The following is an 11,551-nucleotide window of genomic DNA, read 5'->3' as shown; positions in this document are numbered from 1 at the left end:
ATAGGCCCAAAAATCTCCACAAATTCCTCCACAAAAACCAATGAGATGTGTCATTATCAATTCAATAATTTTGTATTTAAATTTTTCGAGAAAGCGGCGTGGAGGCAAATTCATACGACTAAAAAGACAAAGTAAAAATTAGAGTTGAGCACAATTATGAAAAGTTACTATTAATTTCTTCGCGAAAGGGGCATGGAAGCCGTTGAAAACATAATCTATGCCTTTAAAGACTTTTATATGTTCAATTGTGTTTTGTTTTGAATGTCAACTAATGTGAACTGTTAATTATAAGATAATGTGACAAAACGAGAAAAAAACATTCAAAATGGGCCAAAGCTGGAATATCAAAAAAAAAATAGTGAAATCTAGTATTACCATCGCCAGAAAACCATAACTTAACGTATAAAAACGCAAAAGCTATTAAATTTTAACTCGATACAAAAAAGAGGAAGAAGAAGCATTCTTTGCTCTCACTAAGCTACAAAGTGACAAAACTGAAACAAAAAAGGCAAGGTTCAACGAGCCATTGTTTTTTTTTTAAAATCAATCTTTTTTTAAAGTCAAAACGACCTTAATTTTTTGGGTAAAGAAACTAGATGCATTTTGTTGGAACGGCTTAGGATACCAGTTGAACCTATAAACAGTGAGCTTTGATTTGAATTGTTCTGTTCTTTAATTAAGATAAATTGATCGAATTTTGTTTCTAAGAAAAAACCGACTGATTACAATCTGATTTTTTTTTGATTGTAAAAGTCGGAGATCAAACCAGTCTTTTTTTGCTCACACTAAACTAGAGGTTGACCATTTTAAAATAAAAATAAAGCCAACGCTCAATAAGCCTTTATTGATTTAAAAATCGAACACTTTTTAAAACAGCAAAAAAATGGCAAAACTTTAATTCCCGACTACTCTCAATGGAAGTGATTGTAGAACTATTTCCCTTTGGAGTTTACAACGATTGTTTTAGATGTTTTTGGGTGTGGACTTCCGGCAAATATAATCAAAGTTGACTAAAGAAGCTTATTTGTGAAAAAGTCTGAATTTTAAAATGTTCAGCCAAGGCTTTAGACAAAAATATGTTCAGCCAAGGCTTTAGAATCAAAATAGTCAACAAGACTTTTTTGGTCGGTAAAAATAAAGTCAACAGAGTTATTGTTAACAATTTTTACAGATTTTTGCAAAGTTGACGAAATATTAGGCAAAAACTACGGAAAGTTTGAATAAGAATAACGCAGATCGGTCTACAATTCACAAAATTTTTAACCACGCTAACTCGCTCTAAGTAACAAAATTCAAACAAATCTTAATCGGTCGATATTCTACGCTGGGCGGGCTTTTTATTGATACCACTCACAGCTCTCTACGATGAATATATCAATCGGTCAAAAGTGTTTGAACAAAAGAAAAGACAGTTGAATAAATAGTCCCTCCCCCCTCATGAGGAGTCGGAACTAAAAAAACAGAATTTGCTTACATCTTTGGTATGGAAAATTTGAGATTTCGCTAGATAATTTTCGATATCTTAAAATTGGCAATCTTGAGTTGAAAAACTGAAACATTTTCGAAAAATATTTAATGTTTGTTTTGGTCATAACTATGTAGTGTCCATTATGAAGCATGTTTTCCTTTTCCAAGAACGTCTTTTGTTAACAGTGAACAACTAATTTTGTTCCTTTTAGTTTGAAAAACAAGGGCCAATCAGAGTTCAAGTTAACTGTGAAGTTTAAAATTAGGCGAAACTTGTATTAAACTCATATTGATGAAACATTGCAAATATTCTGACAAATTTGAGTGTTTGAAGAGTTATAACATTTACTCAAGTTCTCCGTTTCAGACTTTGATCCTCTTTTGTTTTTCACTTTGTTCACAGGTGTACAAGAAGTTTTCGGGAAGCTTTGAGTATGAATGAATTAATTTATGGCTATAAAACGGTTGGCACTTTTTTGGTTTTGTAATTGATTCTTTTCTAAAATAATGGGTGAGACCTTAGATTTTGGTCGTGTGACCATTATTTTATCACTTTTCTACAGAAAATAATGTAGAGTAAATGATGTATTTGGAAACACGAATGCCTTTTGTTGTGCTTACTCATTAACCAGTATTCAGTCTATTACGTATTGCTTAGAAATTGTTGCCAAAAAAACACCGGGCGTTTCCGAGGTATCCACTCAAAGTGAGAAGTAATGTCAGATAGAATCCAATGAAACCAGATTTGTGTAAAGGGGTGAGTAAACAATGAAAAAGCAGTTGAGGGCAATTGGTTGAGTGTTTTTATTTTGGCTAAATTGTACTTTCCCCATTTCGAACAGTTTTAGGATAGTAGCTCAATTTTGTTGATTGTTTTGGGATAAATCATTGCGTAATCGCATTTGATGTTGTTGTTAAGCCGAAAATGCAGCTCAAAAAAAATGTTTTCCGATTCTAGAGTTATTGAATCTCTTTCATAATGCAATGCAGCTTTGTCTGTGATTTTGTTGCCGTGGTCGGCCGCAATTTTTACATTGGTTTGTCTGTTTTTGTCTACTGTATTGCGGATTGTTTTGATTGGGTCAAATTGCGGGGGCAAAATCAATATTATATTGTGTTGTACTGATGGTGAATGCGTCGCATTATTTATATTCAATTGATTTTGCAGTCCCATCTCCATCTGACTTCGGTAACCGACTTTTGGTTGTGAATACGTCTTGTAGTACAGTTTCTTCTCAATCTGCGAAATTGAAATATTTGACTGCTTCTTCAGTATGTGTGTAATAATGTTTGACACTTTCCCCCCTTTCCTCTTTTGTTTTCTTGAAAAGAAAAGACATCTATCGAACGTAATGTTACGGGGTCTAGTGAAAGATGTTGGTTGGTTTCGTTGATGATTGCATGAGGCTATTTTAGCTTAAACTTTCTCTTCCCTCAGTCCTGATGTTCAAATAGAGGAAAAAGACGCACTTTCTGTCAAAGAAGTATCAGGGTCGGTCGCAAGACAGTACTCCGCCTTCGAGTTTTTTCCTGACATTTGAACTCACAGCTCAATTCGATTTGGGCATTCCGTGTTTGCAGTTCTCGCTCTGTGGCCTCAGTGAAATTATTGATGGGTTGTTAGTAATTCGGCTTGTTAGGAAGAGCTACATTTGTGGGTTTTGCACGAATTAGGGTGTCCAAGGGTTATTCCTTCTTTCGCATTAATATCAAGCCTTACTTGGGTGCTCCACTTTTCCAAGCGAAGAGGTGGTTAGGTCGAGGGTCGATGGTCATTCCCGTACTATATCCTGCTGTTTGCGGTTTGTCGTACGTAATTCTTTGCTACAAGATAATTTGTTAATTCGCGGTGCGTTAAAACTGATTGCTCTTCTAATTCTGATTTTCGGGGCTACTCAGGCTTAAAAAATTAGTGTGGTGTGGGAGTGAATCGCAGTGTGATTCGGCCCATCACTATCACTGACTAGCTTCGCTTAGCGAAAAAAAAACATTTTTCGAAGTTTTAATTCAGTGGTCAATTTCAACAAGAAAGATTATAGAACGAAATTCACTTAGGTAAAAAAAAGTTGGATGGTAGACAAAAGTATATACGTCAACAAACGAACAAAATTACAGCGAGAGGAGGAATAACTTTAGCAGCTGAGTTGAAGGTATGAACAGTGCAGAAGGTATGAAAAGCAAAATAATAGGCAACAGACATAAACAACTCTAGTCTGGAAAAGAAACAAACAGGGAAATGGAGGAAATAGATGAAATTAGTACACTTTTGATACCCCTATACCACAGGGACGAAACAGCTATGAAAAAAAATTTCATAGGACAGAAACATTTTCGAAGAACATTTATTGTTTGTTTTGGACATAATCATGGAGTATCCGTTGTGAAACATGGTTTTTGCTTTTCGAAGAAGTTTTCTTGTCAACAGTGAACAACTAGTTCTAGTCTTTTAATTTGAAAAACGGGGCCAATCAGAGTACTGGTTAACAATTAGGTTTAAGTTTAGGAGAAATTTGTGTTAAACTCAAATGGATATAGCAATCCAAATACTTCTACAAATTTGAATGTCTGAAAAGTTTTGGCATTTACTCAAGTTTTCTATTTTAGACTTTTTGATCTTTTTTTGTTTTTCACGGATGTACGAGAAAATTGAAAAAATTTTGGGATTGAACGAATTTCTGGCTTTAGAGCGGTTAATTTTTTTCTCGTTTTTGGAATATATTCCTTTCTGAAATAATGGGTTAGATCCTAGCAATTTTTTTTCAAAAATTGGTCGTGTGACCGCTTTGTTATATAAATTTTTCAAATGAAATAATATAAGATAAAATTATTTTTTGGAAATACAGTTGCCTCTTGTCGTTCGCACTCATTGTCTATTATTATTCAGTCTAATAACTATTGCTCGCAAACTGATGCCAAAAACTCCGAGCTTTTCCGAGTTATCCTCACAAAGTGAGAATTAATGTCAGATGGAATCCAATGAAACCAGATCACAAGAAATGGCAAATAATGAAAAAAAAACGGTTAAGAGGAATTGGTTAAGTGTTTTGGCTATATTGCTTTCTCCCCTAATTGGAGCTGTTTTGGGTGAGTAGATCAAATTTGTTGACATCTTAGGGCAAATATTGTGTATATTGATTAATTCATTCACGAGGAAAATCTTGGTTCAAGATCATTTATTGTTATTAATATCAGGTCAGACTAAATTATCAAATAACCTCGCTTGGTACGATCTTTGATAAATACTTGAGCTGTTGTCCTGTATTAGAATCAAGTTTTTCATACTACATGTTGATTGCGATAACCTACTAAAAGCTAAAGATAACACAGGAGGTTAAAATTTTCTGTTATCAGCCAGAGTAGCAATGTGTTTGGGTCGCACGACTTGTTTCCCAAAAATCCCCGAAACGATCGATGGCCAAAGGAATGAATTGAATTCCACTTTGATGCATTTTTGGGAGTACTGTTCATACTTTCTGACCTCAGCATCTTACAGTGCTAAACCCCTTTTCATCGACGCATTTGTGATAAGGAGCGGTAGCAAGGGAGAAGTTACGGTGATATCCAATGCTGCTGACTGAATTGCCTTCCATACAGGTGAGAATATGTCGACCAGTCTGAAATTGTGGTCGGTAAGTAAATTTTTCTGCCCATAGATGTGGGACAGTTGAGCTCCAAAGCAATTTTGTCTCGTATATGATCATGACGAGCAAACATATTACCCCGACCATGGCATAACCTCCCATTACGGTTAAAATCCCAGAAATACAGAAAGGACGTTTTCCCGCGTTTAAGTACAGCTTAACACCCAATTGATTCTTAAGAGCAACGCGGAACTCATTCGAAGTTAAAAGAAGCATCAGTACCGGAGTGCGGGCTGCGGATAACCAGACACTTGAATGTGGTAGACAAAGACACAGCAAACGAGTTTTTTCTCTAGAGGAGTTTTGTCCTCCAGGCAAAATGCTTTAAGCTGAATTATCAAATTCTTCCTGATTTTTTCTCAAAAGGTTGCGTTGTCAAATTTTCGTCTAATTCTTCAATTGTCTTAACAAATGAGATGTCTTTTGGTTTATCGAATAATGGCCTGTTAGTTTTTCCAAGAGTACAGTGGAATGGAACAAATAGCAAACATATGCAGCCTGATTTTGATCAGTTGATCTTCTTTTTTCAACACCGATTTTGTTAATTAGATGTCATACTCAATCCTCTGAAATGTTTGACAATAAAACTTCATCAATCATTCAAATATTGCGCACTGAACCGAATCGAGGTTTGAAGGATAGTCTCTGATTCTTCTGATGGAGAACTGCATCACAAAAATACACCATTTTTGTTGGCACCGAGACAATAACGAAAGAAATAAAGCGCATATTATGAATCGTTCATTTATGGTAAGTTGTCTAGAAGTTCCTCTATTTTTAAAGCCTTTTAAGCCGTTTAGTAGTCAAGTGAAAACAAGAACAACAGAGCATATAGTAGATCCCAAAAACGTCAAATCCTAATGAGTTGCTCCTCTTGATCAAGCTATCAACTTTGTTCATGCTTTCGACTGACCATAGCTTGCACGTATCCTTCTTGAGTTTCTGCTCAAGAAGGATACTGTTTGAACTTCCAACGCTTTACCCAGATTGTCTTCAGTTCCTGCAATAGTTCCTGCAATATTTCTTGTCACAGAGCAGATTGACTCTCAGCCACTAAGCAGTCAACGAACACATCATTATGCCGGGACTATCAAAAGGAGACGAAGGAAAAAATAGTATGCATTAAAGGTTTTGATGAGATGAAGGTTTTTCAACGATTCACTGAATAAATGAGTTTCTGAAACAATATTGGTGTGTAACCCGGCTTTTTATTTCTCTTAGTTTTCTGAAATTTTTTCTGTGGCGTGAATTATGCTCGCAGCTCCTTCCTTGACAGCAACTCCTAATTGTTTTGCTCGAAAAAAGTCTACATCCTCGGAAGCTGCCTCTTTGCGACGCACTTGGCAACGAGACGCAAAATAACTTCGACAACATCAAAAGTCTAACGCCAGATGTTCTCTTCTGTGCTGTTTTTTTCACAATGCTGTAATAAGAGGCACTACAGAAACCTAGAGCCACAAAACTTCCAACTAACCTGGTTCATTAATGTTGCTAAGGAAGTTGTTGCCCGCTCAGAATGATCAGAAATCGTGAAACTTCATCGAATTGAAAAGTTTTGGAGCTGTATTCTCCTATTCGATTGTGTATTTTGTTTTCCATTGGACGCGGTGTTTCGAATAAAGTGACGTTTGTTCTGTTTTCGGTTACTTTTCTCTCACAGGATAGAATTTTTGCCGGACGTCCATATATTCTTTAAAGACATAATATTTCAGCTGGGAAGCAAGTGCTTCCCTTGCTCTGTTTTTTTGTTTCGCTTGCTTCATCGAAGCTGTGAAGCTATTCGTACCAAAGTGCAGCATACACACTCGCTCTACATGGTTCAAACTGATTCATTATTGAATTTTAAGGTCGCTGCTTATGTTATTTCCCTCCTCTGAGGAGGAACGCAAACCAGGTTTGCTCATTGCAAAGAGCTGTTTCCAGTTAACAACACAGTAGGGCGTTTGAAATCCAACCTTGTATCAATATCGAAAAAATTTCTGACCATGGCTAACAAAGTTTTTCGGGTATTTGGCGCAGGGACTGAATGTTGCCGCAGCAAATATTTGTTAGTATGGTAATTCGTTTGGAATGCTGCTTGAACCTGGTGACGCAGTTCCCAGTGTTAAAGATTGGACCAGCTCATCTCTGCGGGCAGATAAACTGTTTGGTATTTTTATTACTGTAAACAATAAATGCGTGAGTTTTGAATATGCCCAAATTGACTTACAACACACTCGTCGTAGTTCGAAGCCCAGGTATCTCGCTTTAGTCTTCACTAAGCTGTGCTCCAAGATTGAGGCCTTATAAAGATTAATCTGATTATCGGGATAAAAAGTAAGGTACCATCTGGGATCAGGAAACGAGTTAAGTCATCAGTAATTTTCAGTTTAATCGTCTGCTGTGTTAAACCAGTTGAGAAACCAGATAAGGAGCTTCTTCTTGCGCTGCTATTGGTTTGTTCATTAGAGCAACTATTTTCGGAGTGTACAGAAACTGGCAATTTGTTACTGGTATTCAGAGAAAAATGATTAGGGCGGTATGAATTATCGATTGTATTGTGAATCTGATCAGACTTCAACAGGTGATCCGCAGTTTCTTTATTTATTATGTTGTTTTTCATTGTAAAAACTCGAGAAAGATTCAACAACCAAACTTCTCTATGATGTGTAAGCTTCAAAGATTCGAGAAGGATGATTGGGGAGGCTAATGATTGCGATCCAACCAGTTCTGACAATCTTCTACGGTGTCAGTTCGATGATTTTCTGCCTTGACACATCCGCCCCAACATTTTGAAGACGAAAAGGGAAACGCTTTAAAAAGGGTCACAAAGACGTAAAGTTTAGGTTTTTGAAAGTTAGTTTCAATGATGTTCTTTTCAGTAAGATATATGATACAACCTGGAGCTGGTGCAATCTCATTCGATTACGTAATCTCATTCAGTTTTGATATTAAGCTGAAACTTCAGTTGAAAACTAATAAAAAAGTGGGAACATGCAACAAAGAGAGCCATTTTTGGGCCGGCCAATTTGTAGTGTAGGGTCATTTAAGGCTCTAAAGTGTAGAGGTTTGCAAAAAATGTTTCTGCTTTGCATGATTACATGAAGAATGTGACCTTTCCAAATTTGTCACTTAACTAGCACGTAAAACGCGGTAAAAACTCGCGACGCCGTATTCAATAGTATATAAGTTTTAAGGGCTGAAAAATCTGTAAGTTGTTTGTTGTGTACAACACAAGATAACCTTGTTTTTACTGGCGTTTTGAAAGACGCTAAAACTTTAAACTGGACCCATTAAGTTATTGTTGCAGAGCTTTGTCAGTGAAGCGGCACCCAGATACATCTGATTGCCGTATTAAAATAGTGCTTTGAACAAAAAACGAAGATTAATGCAAAGACTGCACTTCATAGACAAATAACAACTAATAATTTTTTCCACACAATCAACGAAATCTAAATTTAAAGAAAACATTTAGTATCGAAGCTGTTTTTGAAACATCTGCCGACAATTATTCCCCCCCCCAATAAAAATCAGGTACAAAAAACTGATTTTTGTCTAAATAAAAATTAACAAGTTGTCACAAAAACTGTATGCCAATTGTTCACTTGTAACGAGTTTCATTCCTGTTATGGTAATCAATTGCACTTCATGATGGTCATGAAAAACAATTTTTCAAGAGCGAAGTTTTTTGTCATATCACTTGTTCATTTACCGTTCAATGTGCCGTTCATATCACTTCTTTGTTACCAATTGACTGTCGTTCAAAAATAATTAATCCCAGATTTAATAAAGAATTTTTGGTTATAACTAAAATATTAATATTGTTAATTTATTATATAGTTTTATCCCGTTATTAGCTTATAAAATTTTATATTGGAATCAAGCTAATCTTTTCATATTTTTCGTCGCAAACACCCACACACCGACCAAAATATAAATCAAGCAATAACTGAGATAGAAAATTTTCATCAAAAGCTGCAAAATTTCATAAGCTTCAAATCAAAGCATATAAAATTATCATTAATGAAGAGTGGACTGAATAGTTACTGTGAGTAGAGGATACCAATCCAAATTGAAAACTCTTTCCTGAATTAGTTCTTGTTACTTAAAGAGAGGACTTTCCGTCCATCATGGCGGTGGCTGCCTTCTTGCTCAGCATGATGCCTTTGAGAACGAGGTCAGCTAAGTCTGTACACCCACCTGAAAAACCATCAAATTCACTTGTACGAAAGCACGTTTGAGCTTCTCTGTGTTCGAACATGGCTGTCCATTATGACAACAGCCTCCTTAAGAGCCTTTTGGCGTTTTTTCCCCGTAATTCAGACGAAATTGAGAACAACAAATAAAAAATATATACCAAAAACCTCTTATAAAGCTTTCAATTCAATCTATGTGGTGTTGAGGTTTCGGAAAAGACCAAAAGTCCCTATAATTTCAGACAAAAACAAAACTTAACCACATACTTTAATTCTTTGCGTAGTATAGAATTTATATTACTGTCTAACTGACGAAATGCAAATTTTATAAATTGTGCATTAATGCTCTCTTAATTGGGCCAATACTTAAACACGAATTTTTAATTACCCTTCAGCACTACACTTACGTTGACAATTTTCAGCGTTTTAACGACCTTTTCAAAAGCGAGAAGACGAAGTGTAACACACACGAGTAAAATGTGAAATTTGATCACCTATGTTTGAACGATTGAGTACAGCGACAAAAGGTAAAATGAAAGGCAAAAAAATACAAATGATTTCAAGTGAAGATCTGAATTCTTTAAGAACTCATTTCAACCAGTATTTCAAGGACCAAACCAATCATATGCTTATAATATGATTCTCAAAATTTAAGTGTTTAACTACACTTTTTTGTTATGGTAGTAAAATTATGAACATAATTACATTTTATAGATTTATAAACTGAGCCAGAAGGATTTATGCCTTGATAGCTTTGTAAAGGAGCTGAAGTCTTGCGTAATTTTGGATTACAATTCTAGACATAAAGTGATGCAACTAAGATGGTCTCCCGGGTCGAGGTGGCACCGCTAAAAATCGCTAAAATATGTAAGATTTGCGTTGAATTCGAATAAAAAGTGTAATATTTGCGCTCAATGCGTTGAATGCGGTGAAAAAAAACCTTTAAACAATAAAAAAAATCCACCGCTTAAGAATGCTGTGAAAAAAAATCAGCGCTACCAGGATGCGGTGAAAAAAATTCACCGCTAAAAAACGCAAAAAATTCACCGCATTCAACGCTAAAAGATGCGGGCGCTTTGCGGTGAAAAAAGTATTTTTTCACCGCTATTCACCGCTAATCTTACATTATTTTTTGACGAAACCTCGACCCGGGCTAGAAAACTTTCAAAATGTGGATCCGGCCCATGGTTGTCACATTTATATAAGTAGGAAAAAATATTGATTATAAGTTTGTCATGAAATAAATTATTGCTCACCTATACAAGCAGTAAATGGTAGGAATAATACGTAGAAGAATGAAAGGAAGAAAGCCAATGGCCAAAATAGGAAAATCAACAACACGGACCAAATTATACTCCACAGAACATTGCCCATTACTAATAATATTTTTTATAACTAATAATTAATGCACTGCTGCAATAATGCCTCAACCAATTTTAACTGTTTCGGTTATAACTAAGCACCACCGATGAGATATCAAATTACAATTTTGTCGAACAAGTCAAGGAAGTCTTAAATTAAATCAAGATTTATGTTCCAATATTCTGCTTTTTCAGTTGGCAAATAGAATTTTTTTGCGGTGATCGAGTAAATTTGTACGTAACAGTTAAGTTTATTTCTTGTAAAACCGTAAAACTTTTTGTATCAAGCAGGTTTCAATATGAGAACAGGCTTACTTTTGACTTGCTTATGTATACGTATACGCGCTACTTTCAACCAATTTAAATTTGCTAGTCGGTTGTAAAACTATCAAAACTCGTTTGCGCATTACTGAAGAACAAAGTTTGCAATAGTATATTGTGCTCCTATATCGACATGTATTGTTCAGAGTTAAAACTATTCAAGTTTCACCGAATGTGAGTTGATAAGCAAAAGCCCACAAAAGTCTGTGACGTAAGCTTGTCTTAAGCTCATTTATGATCCGAAAGTGAGCTGAAAATGAAGTTTGGCTATAAATCGACACGTTCTTCAGACAGTTTTATCTCGGTAGACACTTAATTCTAGTCCAAACAGCAGAGAATAATATGTAGGAAGAAATGCAGTTCAATGGTCCCCTTAACTACGTTAGATTTGACATACCTACAGTTAATATTAGCTTCATCTGCAGTTAATTCAGAAATTTATCATAAAATATTGAAGTCAGATAAAAAGGCAGGGTGCGGGCTTTAAAAAATTGTGTTTAAGTCATGAGCATCTATTTGATTTTTAAGAAAAATCCTCGAAAAATTTTAAGAAAATCCCCCATTGATTTTAGGAAAATCCCGGAAG

The 11,551-nt window shown here is 35.5% G+C and overlaps 1 protein-coding gene across 1 annotated transcript in view; it reads left to right on the top strand.

Moving 5' to 3' along the window:
* The window catches only part of LOC142350361 (uncharacterized), a 187,519-nt gene that overhangs the window by 154,122 nt on the left and 21,846 nt on the right, over nt 1-11,551 (top strand). The gene's annotated exons all lie outside the window — the stretch shown is intronic.

Source organism: Convolutriloba macropyga, chromosome 12 (genome assembly GCF_964194025.1).
Source record: "Convolutriloba macropyga chromosome 12, txConMacr16.3, whole genome shotgun sequence".
Taxonomy (NCBI): domain Eukaryota; kingdom Metazoa; phylum Xenacoelomorpha; order Acoela; family Convolutidae; genus Convolutriloba; species Convolutriloba macropyga.
The sequence above is the reverse complement of the archived record's forward strand: the minus strand, read 5'-3'. Positions and strand labels throughout refer to the sequence as shown.